The sequence below is a fragment of the Anas acuta genome, chromosome 3 (assembly GCF_963932015.1).
Source record: "Anas acuta chromosome 3, bAnaAcu1.1, whole genome shotgun sequence".
Classification (NCBI taxonomy): Eukaryota; Metazoa; Chordata; class Aves; order Anseriformes; family Anatidae; genus Anas; species Anas acuta.
Window position 1 is genome coordinate 24,834,763 of NC_088981.1, and position 22,167 is coordinate 24,856,929.

Consider the following 22,167-nt stretch of genomic DNA (forward strand, 5'->3'; position numbering starts at 1 on the left):
GTTTTCAGGTCCTTCTCAAACACTTAACCCGCTTCACTGATGGGCTTTCTTTGCTGCTGCTGCTGCCCGCTGATGTCCACCAACTGGAAGGCAGTGCTGCGCCTGCCCCGTGCTGCCCTGCACTGTGAGGACTTGAACAGCGAGACTGCAGGAGCCAGGCTACAGCGGCAGTGGGAAAGTGCCTCCCCTTTTCTCTCCAAGAGCATGTTCCAGGGGAAGATCTGCAGATTCAGCATCTTACAGCCAGTTCTGCTAAGGCAAAGACAAACTTGGCATCGGCCCTCTATCTTCCATGCCATATGCTTTATTCGTTCGAGAGTTGTTTTTCCTGCAGGGGAGGGTGGATTGGCAGGTATGGAAAGAAATTCATTAAAATAACTTTGGCTGGTTCTTCGTGCTGGCCACCATCTCCGTTTTGATTTTTAATTCTCATGCCCGGAACAATCCTGAAACAAAGACATCCTCTCTGGGAGTACGACAGATGCTCGCAAAAGGAGTGTCTGAAAGGCTGTGCTCCTTGGCCTACAGCTCATGGCTGCTGTATTTCTAAAGAGAGTGGTAGAAACCAAGAAGCTGATAATAAAAGTCACACATATTATGAAACCAAATATACTGACATGCAGTGCAACAACCTGGGCATTGGTAAAGGTACCTTATCTGCTTATGTGCAAGCCACTTGCCTGGTTTTGCAACAACAGGTTTCTCGGAGAATGCTTGCACTGAGTTACCTATTCCATTTTGCACTGCTTGCCAGATAAATGGGATCCTTTTCAATGGAAAAACAGACATTCGATTATTTTAGGTTCAGGGATTCTGGCCAATTTCTTCCCAAAGTGGCTAGGGCTGAATAGCCAAAGAAAATGTATGCACTTAAACTTAATGGGGCTTAAACACTGCAAGTAACAACACAGAAAGGGACAGAAGCCTGAGGGGCAGCAGAAATCTCCAGAACCAGGACTTTAATACTCAGAGAAACTGCCAGAGGTCTTGATAGCAGCCATTGTGAATGTATGTGCATGTTCTGCTCTTTAAATGTATACATTATTTTCGGTTTAAAAGCTTGCATTCATTCTCAGATTTCTGTGATCTTTCTGCACCAAATGGCTTCCAGGTCTCTCCATAGGCTGTAGACAGTTTTTATTCACCCCTATAAAACAAAGATTTAAAGGATTCAGACCTCAAAAGGAGAAAAATTAACATGGCAGCCACAGGCAAACCGGGTTGGCTCCCGCAGCTTTAGAGCAGCTTCCAGCTCCCTGCTTACAGCACTGGTAGTGGGAACTGCCTGCAGAACCCTCTTTGCCCCTGACTTCTTCTGGCTGGGAGGTTAGGTCCAAAACCCAGCCAATTTTCACCTCTGTCGCCTGCAGGAAAGAAATAGCTCAAAAGGTTTCTTAAGGGAAATAAAATCTGTATGGACATCTTAGTGAATGCTCTTCAAGTCGCGTGTGTTTTGCAGGCTGGGCTTGTGTGTCACTTGCAGACTACCTTGAAATTGGTTTCTTTCATGTCCTAATGCACTTAGAATATAAAGAGGAAGCATCACCTGCACACACAAGGTGCATATATCAGTCCAAAGCTTTCACCCGTCCAAACACTCAGCTCTTAAAACCCCTGCCTGAGTTGGGGCAGAGCACATCAGTGCCCAGAACAGCAGAGGGCTGGGCAGAGCCTTGCTCTCCATTTCCAAGCCCCATCCCTTGCTCACAGCCACAGCACCCATCAGGCTGTCGAGTGCACGGCACCGCGAGTACCCAGAGGGCCTATAAATTGGAAGAAATCCTTTTCCAGGCTGCAGAAATAACAACCTGCAAAGCATTTCTTTTTTTCCAAAAGGATCATTTTGGATTTAGTAACGAGGAAGGGAAGAGTGCCTGAGCTTTGGTTTCTTGTTATGATTTCAGTCTCATAAACAATCTCTCTGAGATAGGGGATTGGGAAGGAAAACAGCATCTAAAAGCTCCTGCCTGGAACATGGGCAATGCAAGGAAACACATTTGGACAAATAGTCTGCAGCAGCTGCTGAAAAGGGCCTAGCGCAGGGATAAGAGTAAGCAGCAAATTAGGTGCTAGTTTGTAAAATAAGACGGCCTAATTTTGACTTGCAGAGATGTGAAGAGCATCGTATAAAAGAGCAGGCACTCGCACGCCGAAGAGACATTGGCAAACTGGGCAGTGTTCAGAACAGAACAACAACTGAATCACTAAAGGAAAGACTAAATAACTAAATATTGTAGTTTGGGTGAATAAATCCCAAGAGGCTGATACAATTGTTTGGAGGTATCAACATTCAGGGGCGAGCGCTGTTTGCACAGCTCCACATGAAGCGCAGAGAGAAAGGAAAACACTTCTCCCTGCAGAAAAACGTGGAGGGGCAGCAAGTGCTGCCAGCCCCGTCACCCTCTGATGCCCAAACCCAGCCCCTGCTGGGTGCAGAGACTGTTGGGTGAGGGGGCCGTGTCCACTGTGCCGCTCATGGTGACAGTGACGAGGGCTTGGAGCAGAGCCATGCACCAGCCCTGTCACCCCCTGCGCCTCCTCCTTCCATGGACAGGGGCCTGGTCCTGCTCCCCTGCTGCACTGTGAATATTTGGTGGGCTCTGTCCATGAGATGGGCTTACCAGGGGTCAGCGGTGGGTGGCGAGAGGTCCTCCTTCGAGATCGGCCACCGTTCAGGGGCTGGTCCTCTGGAAGAAGGCCCTCGGATGCTCCATGCCGGGTCTCTGTGGAAGAGGATGGCTCTGATCAGCATGTTAAGCCTGCGGCCACCACACTGTGTGCCTCCAGCCCCAGCTGCCTCCCCGCTGGCCAATTTTGAGACTGGCAAGGTTGTGGATGTTACGCTGGAAGTGCACAAGTCACAGCTGGGTTTGTTACTTGTGCTACGTGTAACACACACATGCAGCTAGACGCGGCCAAGCTCCCACTAATAGCTTAGGACACACATTTCAAGTTTTTCCCTTTCCTTATCCCACGAATGTGAGCAAAAGAGAAACCCCACATGTTCCTCTTCATGTTTTACCGTTGTTTGCCCATACCCAAAGGGGTAGTGGTAGGATGTCATGAGCACACGTACATCTTTCCTTCTGGAGCCATCCACAGTGCCAAAGTTTGTCATTTTGCCCCGTGAGTGCTGCCTGCAGTTGAAATTGCTTACCGCGTCCTATTAATGACTGCTTGCCGTTACTCACAGCTTTGCCAAAGCTCAGTTGCTCAAGCTGAAATACTCCGTGCTGGAAGTCTGCCTCAGGCGGGCTCTTTTGGTAATTTTTAGTTAAAATAATTCAACTGTCTCCCAGAATGAGATTAGCAAGATATATGTTAGCTTGCTCTGTTCAAACAGAGAGATTAAGTGCCTCTGTCTTCAGAGACCGGCACTGGTACTTAGCCAGGGAAGGGGGATCTGCCTTTGCGATCCTCGGAAGTTTCCCCACCTGTGCCCAAGGTACTCGCCGCACACACCTTCACTCCGCGCCTGCCTGGCGGGGCACTGCTGGAGCCTGGCAGGTGATTTATCCGAGGGCTGCTCTGGTCATGCTCCAGCCCAGGGTTGTGGAGCAGAGAGCGATGCAGGCGGCATCACCAAGTGCTGCTGCGGTCCTGCCTCCGGAGCAGAGTAACCAGCAGCGCTAGCACGCTACCGGCTGCACTGAGAGCATCTCCAGGCTCTGGTCCCCAGCAAGGCAGTGTCCCCGTCCCCCCGAAACCTTTCATCTCAAAGAGCTCCTCACCCGCGGCGCGGGGCTGCAGCACGCCTACTGCATGCAGCTCAGCGATTTCGCCGCCAGACTTGAACAAGTCTCCACTGAGCAAACGTGCCTTCAGAGAATCCAGCTCCTGCCTCTAAGAAGTTTCTGTTGAGTGTCTGAGATCTGAGGCTGTTGGTTTTTTTACTAGGGTTTCTTAGCTCAAGTTCTGTGTTGTTTTTTTTTCCCCCATGAAGAACAACCAAAGGCACATTCCTGATATCTGCCAAATCTCAAGTCTCTGCTCCAAAGGCAGAAAGTGCTAGGGCTTCTCAACTGATCATTTTAAGAACATGTTTGAATATGAAGGGAAAAAAAAAAAAAATGTTTCTCTCATCTCTTTCTTGTAAGCAAGTAAAAACACTTTTGCTGAAGCTTCCCAAAAGCATTCAGACCGAGACCGATACCCAGCACAGAAAATGTCAGCGGGGCGGTGAGCTGCTGAGGTCTGCAGGCCTTGTGGGCAGGTGGTCTTACAACAAGAAACACTGGGCAGCCTCAAAACAGAGAGAGGCACCAAAGTTGTTGATCACATGCAATTTAGTATGAAATTGTGCTGAGCCAGCAGCGGAGATGAACAATGTGTGACTCGCTGGTAACCCCCCGGATTCGGGCCTGGCTTTGCAGTTGAGGAGCAGGCCTGGGTGAGCGCGGCGGTGGCTGCCGGCAGAGCAAAGACGGGGCAGAGCCCTGCTGGGGGCAAGAGGCAGCCTGGGCTCAACCACGCACCCCCAAAAGGTCCATCCTGCCCAAAACAGGTCCTCCTGCCTGCCCCAGGCAGGGCTGCAGCAAACGGCTCCCTTCCTCCCCCCCGCCACGTTCACACGGTTCAGCGTGCGAGCTTCCTGCCGCCTGCCCAGTCAGATCGCTATTCATAGGCAAACTGCGCTCCTCCGTTTGGCTCCCGAAGAAGAATAAGTATAAAAAGCACCGAACGTCTCGCTGCTGAGCCAGCAGGAAGCTCAAACTGCTCTGAGCATGGGAACCAAGAGAACCGCTGCGGCTAGCACAACAGGTATTGTTTGGGAGGAAATCCCTGCAGCAGACACGGCTGCCTACGCGCACACGCACACTTAATGCATGTATGTATGTGCTTAGTAAGGGTACGGAAAAGGGGAAGGCTGAGGAAGTGCAAGAGGGCTGAAGAATAGATTGGCAGCTATGTCCAAGGCAGGTTAAAAGCTGCTTGGCCAAGCCAAAGAGCTGCCGAGCTGCCCCAGGAACTGGTCTGTGAACCATGGGGGAGCTCGGGCAAAGCGATGTCTCCGGGCTTGGTCTCTTGGGCTTGGTCTCTTGACCTCGGTTCTTGACAGGTCTTGCTATGTGCCTGGTTTTGTTTGCATCAGGAGTGAGCTCATGAAGCAAAGCTCCCAGCTGTGCGCACTTGCCATGTTTCGATTGCCATCGGGGAGTGTTTTTTTAGCTGGATTCCTCTTGAAGGAAATGAAAGCAGAAGGTGGGCTCCAGGAGTACACCTCCTGCGCTCCAGCCACTAATGAGCATCCAGTCCTTGGGAACCAGGATAGAGGTACCTGATGTGAATCCCCGGGTACACCACGTCCTCAGCACCAGGCATCTGCTTCTAGAGATCTGCTCCCACTGCACCACACCAACTGCTAACACAGACACAGTCTGTCCTTGTTAAAATGGAGTTAAAAAAAAAAGAAAAAAAAAAAAAAAGTAAGAAGAAGCTTGAATTAAATAATTCAATTTTTCACCAAAAAGGGAATAAAAGTTGTAGTTAAACAGCTCACAAACTCCATGTTCACAAAGAGTCCTAACATTTGAGTTTGACAAGACTAGAAGCATCCAAAAGATACCCCTGCCTTAAGGTCTTTCTGGACAGAAATACTATACGGAAATAACTCCAAGAACAACAGGTCATCCCACCCAACTCAGCACCCCTCGCAGCCATTTCAAGGAGCAACAGCTGTGAAGACCTTAGGTAAGACCATGTGTGACCCCACATCTCGTGACCATAAGGAGATGGCTAGAAGAGCAACACACATGCCTTGGAAAGTGAGAAAGCAAGCAGAACAAAAGGGCCAAGCTTCCAGTCAACATTAAAACATGCCAGTGACAGATCACCTGTATGGGATTGATCTTTGTTCCCTAAATACCCAAACTGAATGGTGTTATGAAGGCCACCAGCCAGGATCTCAGCATTTATGTACAGCCACTCTTCTGAACTGCCCTAACCTTTCTGCATATGGATTTTACTCTCTGGGATCAGCTGTGAAAGTCAGATCTGGACTGAGCTCCAACATCCTCAAATGGCTCCTTTTTGGGGAGAAAAGGGGAGCTGGCCTGGGGTTGTGTCCTAGCCCCTCTCTAGTCACAGGAATAGGTGGAGGAGCATCTGTGCAACTGAGGTCATTCCTTTCATAACGTTAGCCAGTTTAGGGGTAGGAAAACTCAATGCAGCCTTGTTTTGGATAAACACCAAAAAGCATTTTGGGAATCTGGCCGAAATGAGCTGATTCTCCAGAGTCCATAATACAAGTGGAAAATGTGGGTAAGAGCTTACCTCTGCTATTAGCAGCCTTCCTGTAATAGGTTTTTCCTGTGCTCTATGGGAGCTCCAGGGTACGTGGGGCCTCTGCAGTGCCCCCTCTCTGGAAACCCGCTGAGCTGCCCTCAGGCTCCTGCAGATCCTGGGGAGCATTCGGGGGCTGAGCAGCTGGTTTGTGCACAGATAGCCCGGAGTGTACAGGGACTGAGCAGCCAAATGGAGTCAAGAAGGGAAAAGTGCCCGGCCCTTCCTGGCAGAAGGGACAGTGTCCTGTGCAGGAGATGTCAGGCTGTCCCACCAGAGCTCCTCCTTGCCACCACCATCTGAAAGAACACAGAGCAGTGCCCAGGGAGCAGCAGCACCTCGATTGCCTGGTTTGACAGCAGCACAGACAGCCGTGAGCAGGTCCCCCGTCGGCTGCCAGCCGGGCGGGATGTCTGTCAGCAGCACCAGGGAGAAAGGCTCCGTGTGCTTGCCGGTGTTTGTTAGGGGAGCCCAAGTCAGGGAACAAAACTGCGGAGCAAGACAATACTTCTGATTCGAAGGGGAACATTTCTTCCTCCATTAATTATTTCCCATGCTATTCCTGGCGGTGACCTTCGCTGGGAAGGAAAAAAAAAATCCCATTTGTTTATATATCTTTTATCCAACTTCCTATACTAAAGCCTCTGGCTAGAATGAGTCACATTTATACCAGCTATCACATTATATTATGCTCTGTCAGTGCTGCTACCTGCCTTCCCTTCCTCACCATTAGGGTTTGTTAGCATTAGAGCAGGCAATTTGCAGCTACATTTAAAGATTACCTGCCTCGGCGGTGGTGCCCATCTGTGGAAGTAATACCATGAGGATTACATTCGAGGCTGCTGGCAAGCCGCCCCGGCTTGAAGGGAAATCATCCTGCTTCTGTGCAGGGAAGCATTTGCCTGTTGCAGAGCAGGTGCCTCTTCTCTGACTGCTCACGATGAAATCCTTGGTGTACCCCACTGGCCCCTCATGCAGCCACTGTGGACTGGCCACAGAAGCAAGTGAGCTTTGTCTCCCATTTCATTTACACTTTTTTCTTCCTCTGCTGTATAAATGATGGCTGAGACACAGCGCTCACAAAGCATCATCACCTTTCACATAAGGGGCACTTGCAAGCAGGTTAGCTCCCAGACATATTTCTTGTTTGTTTTTTTCCATTGTGCATTTGGACTGTGGCAATGGTTGAAATCTCCTGTCAAAATTGAAGCCATGCCATGCCCAAAAATGCAGAAATGCCCAGGCAGCCCTATAACTGAAATGCTTATAGCCTAAAAGTGAAGTTGGCAAAAAGCTAAAAGAAAAATGATATCATTAGGGGTCATAACATAATACAGTACCTGGAAAAGAGGTTGATCTTCATCCCACAGAATCCCCAGGAGTCCTAGTCAAAATGCAGGCATCCCAAAGAGACTGAGCATTTTACTCAGACTCATCTTTTTGTCTCCCACACAAATGCTGCTGTTATGCTTCTTCCATTGCCAAGAAACCCATGACCTGCAGCACAATGACGGGACGAACGCTGGTTCCAAATTCAGGGCTGAGGACTCCTCCATTTCTGATGGATGGACTTATCCATTTCTCATGGCTTCCCAGGTAAGCCCATGAAGTACGTACAAAATTCTTTTTTTAAGCAAAACAGCATCATGTACCTTAGTGTAAAAGCAACTAATTTATGGCAAATTACAACAAGAGTGGCAAAAAGCAGGTGGGAAGGAAAACTTAAGGGTAATATATAAAAGTATTTTTATTCAGCTGGCATCTGTGGAAGAGGTCATGGTCTGGAAAGGGCAAAATGTTTTCAACAGTCATTGCTCTTGCTAGTGCAGGTCCACTTGCTTTTCTGCAACATGAGAATGAAGCACTGTGCTTGAGGTAAACCACTTTCAGGTATCAAATTAAATAAACAAACCAATAAGGCACATGAAAATAAGCAAGGTGTTTTTTTCTTTAAATTTACTGCTGCTGCTGCTGCTTTCATTATACCGCAGGCATGGAATATTTTCAGTAGCTTTTTCTTATCTGGAAATAATAGATATGCACTACCTTCTGATGCAAAACCACCTCTTGACATTTGTAAGCTTTGTTGATAGAGGAAAGGAGGCACACAGGACCTCCTAAGCAAGATTTTATTCACAGGTACAAATCTTTATTCAGTGATGAATGAATCCTTTCAGAAATGCTAATATCAGCACTTACACAGCGTGGCCAAAGTAAACAGCAAACGGTTGGTTCATTATTCTTTTTGGATCCTTTGCCAATTTGCAGTTCTTCAGAATTAGTGTTGAAAAAGGCACTGTTTTGTTGGAAAAAAATGAAAATGCATTTCTGAACTAAACTCTACTGATGGGAATAGATGACGCACCAGCCCCAAGAGAGGGCTTCCCTGTGAACCCGACCAGGGTGAGAGGAGGAGGGGCAGTAAGGAGATGGAGCATTTCGATAACTTGGATCATATCTGACTGCTTGCATTCCCCCAGGAGATTTACTACTACTTCTGAAAGCAGCAGCCAAAAATATGCTTTGATGTATCTTTTATCTAGGGCTATCTAAATACCATCTTGATAAATTGCATTTGTGCAATTGAAGCACTGAAACAGAGAGGGCTTATGTTCTGCCTTCTACCATAGGCTCTTGGTGCGTCCTTGGAGAGGCAATCGGGATTTGTGTGCCTTATGAGTTGCAGTAAACTGGAAGCTGGCAAATGTTGTCCCAGTTTTCAAGAAGGGTAAGAAAGAAGACCCTGGTAATTACAGGCCTGTCAGTCTCACTTCAGTGCCTGGTGAAATTACAGAGAAGATTATTCTGGGAGTTACTGAAAAACACTTGAAAGACAACAGTCATTGGTCATAGCCAACACAGGTTCACAAGGGGACAGTGCTGTTTAACAAACTTATTTTCCTTTTATGACAAGGTTCCCATCTAGTTGACCAAGGGAAGCCAGTAGATGTGATCTTTTTGGATTTCAGCAAAGCTTTCAATATTGGTTCTCGTAGCATCCTTCTGGACAAATTGTCCAGCATACAGCTAGACAAATACAAAATATGACAGGTGAACAGTTGTCCGATGGGCTGGGTTCAAAGGGTTACAGTAAATGGGGTTACATCAGGCTGGCAGCCAGTAACTAGTGGAGTTCCCCGGGGCTCCATTTTGGAACGCCTTAATGTTTTTAAACCTCTTTAATGTTTTTATAAAGATCTACTTGAATACATACTCTGTAAGTTTGCAGATGATAGTAAATTAGGAAGAGCTGCTGACTCCCTTGCAGGAAGAGAGGCCCTGCAGAGAGATCTTAACAAATTAGATGGTCAGGAAATCACCAACCACAAGAAGTTTAACAAGGGCAAGTGCTGGATTCTGCACCTGGGACAGGGCAACCCTGGGTATATGTACAGACTGGGGGACGAGAGGCTGGGGAGCAGCCCTGTGGAAAGGGATCTGGGGTTTCTGGTGGACAGCAAGTTGAACACGAGGCAGTGGTGTGTCCTGGCAGCCCAAAGGGCCATCAGTACCCTGGGGAGCATCAGGCCCAGCACTGCCAGCCACTGAGGGGAGGGACTGTCCCGCTCTGCTCTGCACTGGTGTGGCCTTACCTAGAGCACCATGTGCAGTTTTGGGTGCCACAGTATAAGAAGGACATAAAGCTGTTAGAGAGCCTCCAAAGGAGGGCTACAGAGGGCAAGACATACGAGGAGCTGCTGAGGCCCCTTGGTTTGCTCAGCCCCAAGCAGAGTAGGCTGAGGGGAGGCCTCATGGCGGCCTGCAGCTCCCTCACAAGGGGAGCGGAGGGGCAGGCGCTGAGCTCTGCTCTCTGGGGACAGCGACAGGACCCGAGGGAACGGCATGGAGCTGGGACAGGGGAGGGTCAGGCTGGGGGTTAGGGAAAGGTGCTGCACCCAGAGGGGGGTACAGCACAGGAGCAGGTTGCCCAGGGCAGTAGTCACAGCACCGAGCCTCTCAGAGTTCAAGACGCATTTAAACTCTCTCAGACAGATGGTTTAATTTTAGATGGTCCCTGCAGGACCAAGGAACTGGACTTAATCTTTGCAGGTTCCTTTCAGCTCAGGATGTTCTGTAATCCACCTGGGCCCCTGTCAGCCAAGCTGTGGAGAAACCACTGCCCTGCATGGCCAGCTGGAAGGAAGCTCCATGCACCGTGAGATGGACAGCTCCTGCAACACACAGTCCTCCTGAAACCAATGAAAACAAATTGACACTACTCAGATGCTAGCCGCCCTAAAATTAATCATATGATTCACTAGGAAACAAATTCTTCAGTTTAAAAGTTACCAGCAACAGTTGTCTCTTCTGGGCCTACTGCTCCCACAGAAGAGCCAAATAAAAGACCATTTGAAAAGGTCATCGCTCGTTTTAATGTAAAGCAACTGGCTTTGCTTTGACTGCAGAGGAATGTGACTTAAATTAGGCCGGCTGACTGTGCTGAAGAGGATTACAGTTTCTCACATGTTCCTTAGCATAGCCCAACCATGGATGGTGACCTCTCTGGCTAAAACCATTGGAGGAGATTCAACCCTGCCCTTGGGTATTTGCCCCCATGAAGAGAAAATAGATGGAAATGGAGTTGCCAGAAGAAGCTGTTGAGGGCATCAACAGGATTCCAGCAAAAAAAGAACTTTCTCGGATCAAAGAGGATGATTATTTCTCATTCCTCACCCTCCTCCGCCCCCAGGTAACTGAGAGCTGCTGGGTTCAGCTGGGGAAGAAAGGGGGATGGAGCAGTAAGAGGTGATCTGTTTTTGTTAAGGGAACATATACAACAAATAACAGCTGCAAAGGCTCCCCGGGGTATTGAAGTCATTATAATTCGGGGGTTTTCTTCCCCAAATCAGGCTTTAATGGGAAGCAACTTTTACCCTTTCTAAAGCAGCACTCTACACAGTAAGCTTGTTAAGCTTGGAAAGTGCTTTAGGAGCCCCTGGGATGAAAGGTGCTCTAGGAATGAAAGCTGATATTTACGATTATTGCTTGAAAGGAACAGAGAGGAACACTAATGTAAAATATGAATGGCTGCTAGTGCTAAAAAACGTGTTGTTGACTTTGTGCCAGGGAAGATAGTTCCAGCTCTCAAACCTGGATGACAAGGATTTAGGAGGTGCAAGAAGTGGAAGAGACTCCTGCAAATAACAGCAAACGCCAACAGGCGTGATATGTAGGGCAAATAGGTGTCTTATGGGTTTTTCTTTTCTTCCTCCTAAAGTGCAGGCTGTACGATCTCTTTCACCCCAACTCAACCAGCCAAAAGAGGCACCCATTAACCACCACAGTAAGTACTGCTGCTCTGCGCTCCTTTTAAAGGAGGAACCTCCTGATCCCTTAGGACAGAAGGGGAGAGACATATCCTTTGTAAGTGATCATATGTAATGGATTGGCCTGAGCAGGCTCGTATCTAATCTCACTTAACGTACTATAAAGCAGAATCAACTCCAGACTAACGTAAATTAAACTTCTCTATTTTATAAAGCTATGAGAGAAGACAATAAGGCTATCAGGCTCTGCTCCTGCAAATGCTACCTGCATGCTCTCAGCTTGCATAAATCTCTTCTGTTGATTTCACACTGGGCATCTGGCTCCCTGATGTGGCACTCCACAGCTCTCAGGGAGGATGTTTTTCCATACAGTGCCGGTACTGAGAAATCTTCACCTTAGTCTGCCAGTCTTCCATTTTTTCACTGACAAAAGCTCAAAGAAAACCCTTAGAGAGAAAGATTTCTGCTTCTTCAGTTCTTCAAAAACGAGCTCAGAAGTGACTGCAGAAGAAACCTTCAGAGCAAAAACCCACAGGATCTCAAGAAGGGATTTTTTTTTTAAATATAGCAGAGAACACAGCATGCACGAGAGGCTGAAAGCTAATACACACCATACACATTTAAATTAGATATAAGGTGCCTTTTTTTTTTTTTTTTAACAAGTGAGTGTGATTAACCGCAGCAATGAATTATCAAAAAGGGCTGCCTTCTCCAGTTCTCAGGCTTCAAATGCCTTTCAGACACACACTGAATGTCTCTAGGGACAGGGAGTTCGTGCATTAGCACTCTACCCAGGCTGGAAAGCCCCTGCATTACTCTGGGCAAGTCTTTAAACCCCTCCATGAACCATTTTCACACTTTCTAACATGTTTACACCACTTGCCAGCCAGGAGAACCCTCTGAAAGCTTGCCCTGGGTCACTGGAGCCGTGCCTCCCACTCTGGAGAAGTAGTGTCACCAAGCCAACACCAAAGGGACAGGTTGTACCAGCAGCCCCTTGCTGGTGCATGGCCACCATGCTGGTACAACCTAAAGGGAGCGAAGAGAAAAACCCCACGATCCCCATGCAGTGTGTGCCGCTGCTCACGACTCCATGCATCCCAGCAGGGTCTGGGGTGCAGGGCACTCCTGCCAGCTCCTCTCCCTCCACACTGTTCCCTTTTTAGGCACAGCCTAGTGCTGATGAGTCTGCATTAGAAATAACAGAAAGTCCTTGGCTTTTTTTTTTTTTTTTTCCTTTTCCCTGCAGCTATTTAGGCCAGCTCTGGCTAATCGTGCTTTCTAACTTAGACTCAGTCACTGCCATGGCAACCATTTCAACACGCAGTTCACAGACTGCCTCTGAGATGTACAGCCCCTCTGAGAAACACGTACACCTTGATGCTTCACGAGAGGCATTAAGAGAGGAGAGCTATCATCTGCTACACTGACACATTTTTTTCTACCGTCTTACCTCTGGCAGCATGAATATCTGCTTTCAGCTCTGAATAGCTCATCACTTCTGTCCCCATTCCCTCCCCCCAAAATAGGTTCTTTAAAAATTGGCACAGATTTATGAAGATGAAAGAGAAAGGTGTAGGAAGGGAAATGCACTTGGAAATTCCACTCTCTGGCATCCAAACTCACCCGTGCAAGAATGCGGCAAAGCCTGTCCTATTGCTGCTGTGAAGGAAATCCTGTTTTGCTCTGTTGTGTCACCATGGAAAGGGAGAAAGCTTCTGGGGCTTGCTTTCGGTTTTTCTTAAACCCCGGGAGAGATGGCAACCAGGAAGCAGGGTGGGTGCTGCTCTCCCCTGTTTGCAAAATATTCCTGCTGTTTACAAACACAACTGTCCTGCAACATGTATAACCCGATCTGTGCTTCTCCACGTGTAGGGAGCGAGATTCAGACGGCACTGGCAAAGCATCTGCCTGGAACATTTGCACCCGTTTTCCAACTGCCAGCTCCAAGGACATTGCTCGAGATCTGCACCTAGGTTTGCTCTGGCTGGTCGTGATGCCTGGCCCTGACACCCGGCTGGCACAGGAAGGTGCTGCAGCGAGGTGCTGCACCGTGCTGCTTACCAGCCACAGATCATTTATTCTGCTCACACGTAACATGCTCTTCTCCCCGGTGCAGTCAGAGAGGAGGCTGTGACTGCTAGCATCACAGTGTAAAAAAAAAAACCTTATTCATTTCTTTATGTAATTGTGGCTGCTCTGTGGAAGAACCTGATTGCATGTCTTGAATGTTTTCTTTTATGTGTGTGTAGGTTTCAAATACATATGGATATAGTGCGTGTGGTGTCATGCTGACCCTGACCAGGTGTAATTACATCGTCTGTTCCTTTCTTCCCATCTTCTTCTGCATTTATATCTCTGTCCACTGTCAGTAGGCCAGCAGCCACAAGCACGACTTGACCCCACCCCTACCACCTACTTGCCATTAGGCAAGAAAAATGCTTCTGCTGCTGGCCAAGGGAGAGGAGAAATCCAGGTGTACCCACAAACAAATACAAGTCAGTGCACCCAAAGTAACCTGGGTGACACCTCAGATTTCGGCTTGAATGTACCGCTCAGTCCCCTGATGTCAGCCATAAGAGAGCCACCCTCAAACACGATTCTTCACACTGCTATTTTCTCTAGGAACAAAATTTGACAGAGACAGACCAGAGACGGCAGCAGTCCCTACGGCAGGCAGATAAATCTGAACCAGTAGGTAAATAATACATTGCAGTGGCCTTTGCCCTGTTATTTTAACACATGCACATGCAGGCAGACACGCTATTTCGTAAGCTCTGCATATGCACTTCTCAATCAAGTATCACTTATATATACCATCTTCCACTGAAATCAAACCTCTGAGATGGCTGAAGTTAGGAAACACGGTGTGTGCTCAGAGAGAAACATCACGGACAGTCTAGCAAATCTCGGGGACTTCTCGACTGCAAATAGACTGCCTGGGGGACCGGAGCCTCAGCTGTCCTTTCTAATCTGCTACCTAAAGTCAAGACCAAGGTTGGCAGGAGGAAAATATAGGACACAAGCTTTTAGCCCACATATTTTAATGTTAATGCATTCCTGTAACTATAATAAGCACAGACAAAATTATGATAGCTCTGTGAGACTGGGAATACTGTCTTTATGGCATGTGTGTGCCATTGGCCTGATACTTCACCGAGTCAAACTTCTACAGATCACTGCAATGACTTTTGCCACACTCCCCTTTCCCAGCGTGTCCTCTGCTGGCAGCCTCTCACTCTTCTGTGCGTAAGGAAGCACTCTTGTTAGAGAGGGCACAGGGACAATGGCTGGAAATGAAGCTGGAAGAGTCCTCTCTTTCCCATGTCCCACAGAAGGTAACTTGTAACAGACGGACTGGCAGCATCTAGAGCAGAAAATCAAAGCCTGAACCAGGGCACAGGCATAGGAACTCGGCCGTCCCTACCTCCAGCCCTCAGCACAGCTCTGGACACTTTTTGCCCAGGCCACCAAATGCTCCCCACAGCATTCCCAAGCACAGCTCGGGAGTTAGCGTGGGTCAGGGACTGCCCTCAGTAGGTAGTTTGTACGTGGCCGTGTGATTTAGGAGGGCAAGATCTGTACCCCCACGGACGGTGTTCCTCAGCCAGAGCGCAGCTCCTGCCCCTGCCCACCCTCGTGCCACCTGGGCTTGTGCCTCGGGCTCCAGCCAGCGGCCAGCTGACCTGCCTCTGTTGTGATGAAACCGGGACCCATCCCCGAGCCAGCTGCACAAACCCTCTCCTCCACTTTGCTCCAGTGCAAAGTCCAACGAGCCGACTTCAGCTACAGGTGGCTCAGACCGGCACGCTTGACGCTGTAGAAGGGGAGTGGAGAAGTGCTGGCAGAGTCAGTGCCACCTCCCGGCTGGGCGCTGAGCCTGCCCCTGCTTTGCCCCACCAGCACGGAGCCCACCAGCTGAGCTTAGCCCTCGGTGGCTCCTGGGCGTACCTGAGATGTAGACAAGAGGCCAGGCGGTGCTGTGATTCCTGACGGCCTGGCCAGCCCTTCAGGCTGCTCACAGGGCCACCCTTCCTCTCTTCTGTGAACACAAAGCACACCTCTCAATGGCAGGAGAGCAGCAGCGTTTGCTTAGTCTGCTTTCATGCAGCAGCCCAGGCAGCGTGGCTTCGCTCCACGGTACCGAGCTAAGGAAAGCCGTGCAGAAACCTGCATCGTGCACTCTTCCCATTTGCTTTGGGATCCAGTGTTAGGAGCTGTCCTGCTTTCCATCAGGAAATTCAGAGGATGTTTCTTACTCGTACTTATAAAATACCGAGGTCCTGTCATGCTCCAGGGGAGGGCGCTGGCATGGGAGATAGCTCAGGCCTGTTCCACTGGGGCAATTCCCATCCTCCCAAGCACATCAGCAGAGATTGCAGGCAAAAGCAAACATTGCAAAAATCTGTTTGAGGTAAAGCACAGAAATTCCTTGAGTGGGTTTTTAACCCTTTTTCTTCTCCCTAATAATGAGCTTTTTATTTTTTTTACAAGCACGCTCCTGGAATGGGAAGCCTCATAGTTTAGGGATATGTTCACGCTGGGAACGTTCACGTGACCTTTCAGATCACATTCCTCCTATTTATAAGAGTATTAGTCATCAGCTTAGAGAGCAGAACTAATACCATGTTTGTTAAATGACTAAATGTGCACTATGAATAACCAGCGGTGGGTATTTAAAACCGCAGCTCCATCCAAGAGCACACAGAGAATCCACAGCTAGCACATGTTTAGACAAAGCACAAATAATAACACTGCACGTAAAATACATCTGAGAGGCAGTTTGAAGGCAGTTCCCCGCAGGAAACGAGGGCTGAATTCACTGAATAGATTGTTTTCCAGAGATAGCTCACCTAGTTACCCACAGCAGAGCTGGCACCAGAGCACGGCAGCTGAGGAATGAAACGCGATGGAGCACAACTCCCCTGTGCTGCAGCCCGGCCATGATGCTGCACAGAAAATGTCGGGAGCGTCCTGCTGGAAGTGTGCAGCTCTGTCACTGGCAAACCCCGAGGTTTAGGAGCTCTGAATAATGCCCAACTCGCTACCTAACGTTGCTCAGCTTAGCTTGAGGGGAAACGCAATACAAACTGTGTTCGCTATTGGCCTCGACACGTTTGCAAGCCCCAGCCAAGGTGAGCAAGCTTTGCACATCCCAGATGCTAGCAGTGCCTGCAGCACGCTGCCACGAGCACTACCAGTTCCTGGGGCAGGAGGCATGGCACCTGCCAGGCACCCAGGGCTTCCCTGCTCCCTGTGTGCCGCATGGGAAGCACTTTGCAGGATGAAATGAATGCAGTCAGTGCACCTGGACCACTCTGGTGAAACCAAACGAGAGGGGCAGGAGCACATCTGGAGCAGAGGCAGAGTGAAGGGCAAAGGCGGGGGAGGAACAGGACGATGGAAAGTGTTTGGCCACTTCTGGCCAAACCTTGGGGCGAGGACGGACAGTACCAGCAAGAGGCACGGGGCTGCAGCCACGTGGCAGCTTCAGGGAGCCGCCCCTGCCAGCAAACCTCCGTGGTGTCAACACTGCCCGAGGGAAGAAAGCGCCAGGCTGCAGGCAGCGGCCGAAAGGCTTGGTGGGACCGTGGCAGCTGAAGGTGCAAATATCACTTCCTTATTGCAGCCTGCGCAGCGCGGAGGATGTTTTGAATGGCAGTGAATCACCTTGTAATCACGGCTGGTGCGTCCCGGCCGCCGTGTATCATCAGGCCCTCCTCTGGGTCAAGCAATCACTTGAGGGTGAATCAGCACCGCCCAGGTTTCTCCTGGTGCTGCCTGCAGCCTGCCCCAGCCAGGCCGAGCAAATGCCCCACCTCGCCTGCCCAGCCCTCAGGAGGCAAGGGGCAGCCCTCGCTCGTGTCTGGGCCGGGTGGGGGAAGGGTTCGCCAGGTCTCACCCCCGCCCTGTTGCTAATATCAAGTAATAATAGTGTTTAGCACTTCCATAATTACCTTTGCACTCTGGTATCACAGGCACAGCTGAATTGGAAGTCATTAAGATCATTATAATGGGCTTCAGTGGATCCTTTCAGTTGGAGGCATTATTTAGCCAGGCCTCATTTTCGTGGTTATATCTGAATAAGCACTATGCATTGAGGTGAGGTTCACAGATGAGACACTCCTGCATAAAGGCAGTCTCCTACTTGCAAAAGCAGAGTAATGTCATTATGCATCATGTTTCACCAGACTTCAAAATGCCGAGGAAGGTAAGTCAGGTTATAACCGGCTCCACCTGTGACTTGCAGGAGCTGCGAGGCTCTTCCCATGGACGGGCACTTGGGAAAGCTCTGCCCTGAGCTCCTACACACGGCAGGCATTTCTCAGCAGCCACCATTCTGGAGGCTTTCACTGGTCAGTGCAAGTAGCCACCACGAGCAGGTGTCAGCTCAGCAGCTCTTCCCCTGGGGGTAAAGAGGAAGGGGCAGGAGGCCGGCAGCCCTGGGGGCACCTTGCACGGGGAACAGGAGAAGTGTGCTGACCCAGGGAAGGTGCTGGCTGCTGGCCTGAGCTCAGACAGAGGGGCACACGGACATGAGGCTGTGCTGGCCTGGCTGCTGCTGGGGCCGGTGAGCAGAAAGGTGGTCAGGGCCCCCTGGAGAAGAAGGACCTACTGATCCCACGCCAATACCTGGCCATGCTTCTGTGTGTGGCCTTTAAATAAGGAAGTATTCAGTGCCCCTTTAATTTTGGGTACCTCATTTCCCTGTTCAGAAATGCAAATAAAGGCACTTAACTTCTCCCGTTTTTGTTTGTCATTTATATTTCGGCTGGGAATCCCTTGGGAAAACATCAAGGGTTTCTAGGTGTTCCTGTCTTACTAATAATAAAAGTAATGTGCTGGTTTTGTCATCAGAGAAGAAGGAAATGTTAGCACACGGAACAAACACTTGTACTGCAATTTCTTGTGTTTAGAAAAAGAACAAAAAGATAATGGAGCGTAAGACTTTGACCAAGAGCAAAGGTAAAATCACGGCGGCTGACTCAGTGCAACAGAAAGGACTTAACACAGTTGGCAGCGTTTCAGCCTTCTCGGGAACTTGAACATGGGAATTTGTCAAAAGCAGTATAACATATCCACAATACCAGCATGAAAATAAAGGTAACTGTTGGGCAAAAGCATTATTTTCACTAGTATGAAAGTATTTCGAGCACAAGCACAAACCTGTGTTTATTTGTTGGTGTGCAGTTACTGTCAACACACTGCAAACTGTCAACACAACCAACCCAGAGAATCCAGCCCTGCACTGCTGTCCCCAAACACAGAGGAAATGCCAGCTGCTGTCCTAATGTGCTTGTGACCGAACTGCTCAATCCATTCCCCAGGAACAGGTGAGAACACAAGACCCAAACAAGCTTTGGTGCAGTTTAGAAATGCAGCTGAGGCACAAAGCTGCAGCTCTACTTGAAGACAAGCTAGCTTGTATAAAAAAACATCGAAAAGCAGTGGTATTTCCTGAGCCCTGGCTGTATCTATGCTGTAAAGGAGTTTCCCATGCTGTTTCCTTAATTAGCACAAATATGCTGACAACATTCTCCATGCTGAAATCAAGCCATAGGCCACTAAAAAGTTTTATCTATCTGCGCATCCAAATTTACCACGTGCTGAGACGACATGTTCCAGTGCTGTAATCAGTACCCACATTATAACATGGCTTCGTCATGCATCCAGTTGCTGAAACAGACTTTGATGTCCCAATATGAAACCTATTTGTCCTGCAGTCAGCAAATACGGAAAGTGCCAATATATACATGCGATGTTTTGCAAGTGCTGGGACTGTGTGCTGGCACTTGCTGGACCATGTTGACCACCGCGTGAATTTAAAAATATGACCCAGCTGAATTAGAGAAATAACATGATCTGAAGGCCAGATTCTAATCTTATTTAATCTGAAATAAACACGGAATAACTCATTCGGCATCCAGTAATTTACTCTGGTTTCACCATGGAGCGATCAAGGCCGCTGTTATCTCTTTACACAGTTTGACCTGAGTTTAGTCCTGTCAACAGGACATGTTATAATACGATCATGCGGCAGTCAAACAGAAAAGACAGCATGCCAATACGGTAAATACTGTAGTACCAGCCCTGGGGAAGAGTTTAGCAACCCTGTGACAGGTAGGGTTTAAGTGTGTGAACCCTGAGCCTCGCTCCCGAGACAATTTTTGCTTTGTTGGTAATGCAGCTGGCAGGGCTAATTCCAAAAGCAATTTATGCCTGGCCAGCTCATAGCTAATTCTGAGTGAAAGCTGTGACAGCTAACGCCGTTTCCTCCCGGCCAAGGCAGCCAATTTTCCAGGACTGGTTTGGTAAGGCGCTGCCTGCTGCCTGGACAGGGCCCTGCAACGTGCGGGGGTGAGCGGTCGGAGCCCTGCTCCCCAGCCCCGGCTGTCCTGCAGCGGGGCTCCCCCTGCACCCTGCACCGCGGCTTCCAGGAATCCACCTCCGTTGCTGCTGCTCCGTGGCGTCACGGCCCAGATCTTCCCAGAATCGCTTGGCACCGACGTGGCCAGACAGCATGGCAGGTGGCCCTGCCAACAGAGCTGCTGCCTGGAAAATCTGCCCTGTGGACGTAAGCTGAGCATCTCGCCGTCACCCGCTGTACCTCTTAGCTGGATACAAGGTCACAGTTGTGAGAGAAACATGAATGTGTCTTTGATGACATTGACATACATTACCCATAGTTTCTTGCCAAAAAGAAAAAGAATGCCAGAAAGTGATGCCCCGTGAAGAACAAATTAGATCTCATTCTGTATCCCTTCACCCTCAGAGAAGGGCTTAGAATGTCACTGACTTCGGAGCTGAAGCTGTCACCCAGCCCACAGCGAACGAAACCAGGGTGACAGCTACATTCGTCGCCTGCCTGCTGAGGGAGCTGTTTTCTTCCCTGTTTTATTCCAGGCCACTTTATGCGTTTCAGTAATTGCTGTTCAGTACCATAGAGCAGCTTTAGGACACAAACTTGATGCCTTGCTGAGCTGAAATCCAAACAACTGAAAGCCTGGGCCTAGGCAGAGCAAGCTGTGCGATTCAGTAACGCAAACTGAGGCCAGCAGTTTCCTCTTCCCAACCCCATTCCTTCTCCCTGAAAGATAGTTTGCATGTTTTACCCGAATGGAAGCCCCAGCCTACACACCAAGAAAACTTGCCTACTCTGGGCTGTGCGTCAGCACGAGCCAGAGGGCTGTAAGTCAGACAGGGAGCAGGCAGGCAGCTCACTCAGGAAGGCTTCCCCGAGGTTCCCCATTGTGCTAAAGCAGCAGAAAAAAAACATTCACCCCAAGACTGACATACCTTTGCCTCCCACGGAGCTCAGTACAGATCACGATTGCTCATATGTAGAGAACAGAACCTTGCAAGCCTAGTGTCATTTACACTGGTTTTACACGGGTTTCTTTGCCTCCTTTGGAAATACCCCATCTTTCTTTGGTGTTGCCAAGATCAAACCTGGCTCAGTCAGCAGCTCTGAGCACTGTTAAGATCTGAGTCTTCCTTCCCTGAGAAAAGGCCAAAAGCTGCTCTTCCTCTCCTTCAGTTCCTTCCCACCGAAAATAGAGTTAGAGAAGCTCACAACGGGAAGGCACAGGCAGCTTGGAACCTGCAGACCATTCACTGAACACAGGCAAGCGCCACACAAACTTGCCCGCAGCCCCACTGCTGGTGGGCCTGACCAGGAGGTACCACCAACACAAGTGAAAGCTTCAACAGTCCCCTTTCTCTGGAGGGTTTCTGCTGCACTGCCAAGGCTAAACTGATGATTTAGGATGTTGAGGTCTTCCCTTCTAGAAATAACTCCATAAGCACCACTCTTGGCACATACTGCACTGGAGCTGGCATCCTGTTTTCTAGCCCTTGCCATGGCAGCTTAAAAGAGGTTTCAGCCCGCGCCCTGTTTATAAACTCAGCTCAGAAAAACACCAGGTTTTAGTTTGCTGGCAGAAGGCCAACAGGCCTGACCTTGATCATTAGCCATACAGGCATTACACTACAGAACTAGAGAGTGCTAAGACAGCAAATGCACAAGACTGATGGCTTGAGAGCAGTCCAGGCCCATTTCTCACCCCACGGGCAATGCTGTGACCAGTGAACATACCACGACATGCTACGTAGAGAAAATCTCCTTCCCTGACAGTGTGCAACCCTGTGCCGTGGTACAAGCCTGGAGCAAGGATGTACAGATAGCTTTGGAGGCAGGATTGCTCATTTATTTATCACAAAACTCAGATGAAGTTGTACGACTTATATTGCTATAGGGCAAGGAGTGGAGGCAGACAGACAGACTTTTTACATTTCCAGTAGACTTGTTTTAGCAACTGATGACATATGGGAACAGGATTCTCCAAATTTCCCTTAGCTCAAGAAAATGAACTCATATTTCCCCATGTCTCGTTAGTTCTGCAGTCAGCTCCCGAACCTAGTCAGGCGCTATTTAAAGCCCCAGGCCCCATATGCCTCTCAGCTAGTTCTTTCCCTGTGCCGTGCCCCCTGCGCTCCCAAAGGGAACAAGACCCTAGCTCCAGGAAATCATTTTCCATAGAAGCTGACTGAAATGTCTCTGTTCTTCCCCCAGAAATTAGGCGTGCCTAGAGCCAGGGGCTTGAATTTACCAGAACTC

At 49.1% G+C, this 22,167-nt stretch overlaps 1 protein-coding gene and 1 long non-coding RNA gene across 9 annotated transcripts in view; one reads left to right on the plus strand and one right to left on the minus strand.

The window, feature by feature from the left end:
* TOMM20 (translocase of outer mitochondrial membrane 20) overlaps positions 1-22,167 on the minus strand; it is a 46,457-nt gene that overhangs the window by 3,217 nt on the left and 21,073 nt on the right. For 3 of the 8 annotated variants that reach the window (XR_011094620.1, XR_011094621.1, XR_011094629.1), the window contains 2 exons: positions 6,274-10,472; positions 55-2,723 (listed from right to left, as the gene is read on the minus strand). The gene's annotated coding sequence lies outside the window, so the exon portion shown is untranslated. Of the gene's footprint in view, positions 1-54; positions 2,724-6,273; positions 10,473-22,167 lie in introns of those variants that run through there. The other 5 variants (XR_011094623.1, XR_011094622.1, XR_011094626.1 and 2 more) reach the window with 3 other exon arrangements.
* Positions 10,479-13,850, plus strand: LOC137853647 (uncharacterized). The gene is made up of 2 exons (XR_011094632.1): positions 10,479-10,972; positions 13,425-13,850. It is a non-coding gene; the product is annotated as an uncharacterized lncRNA (long non-coding RNA).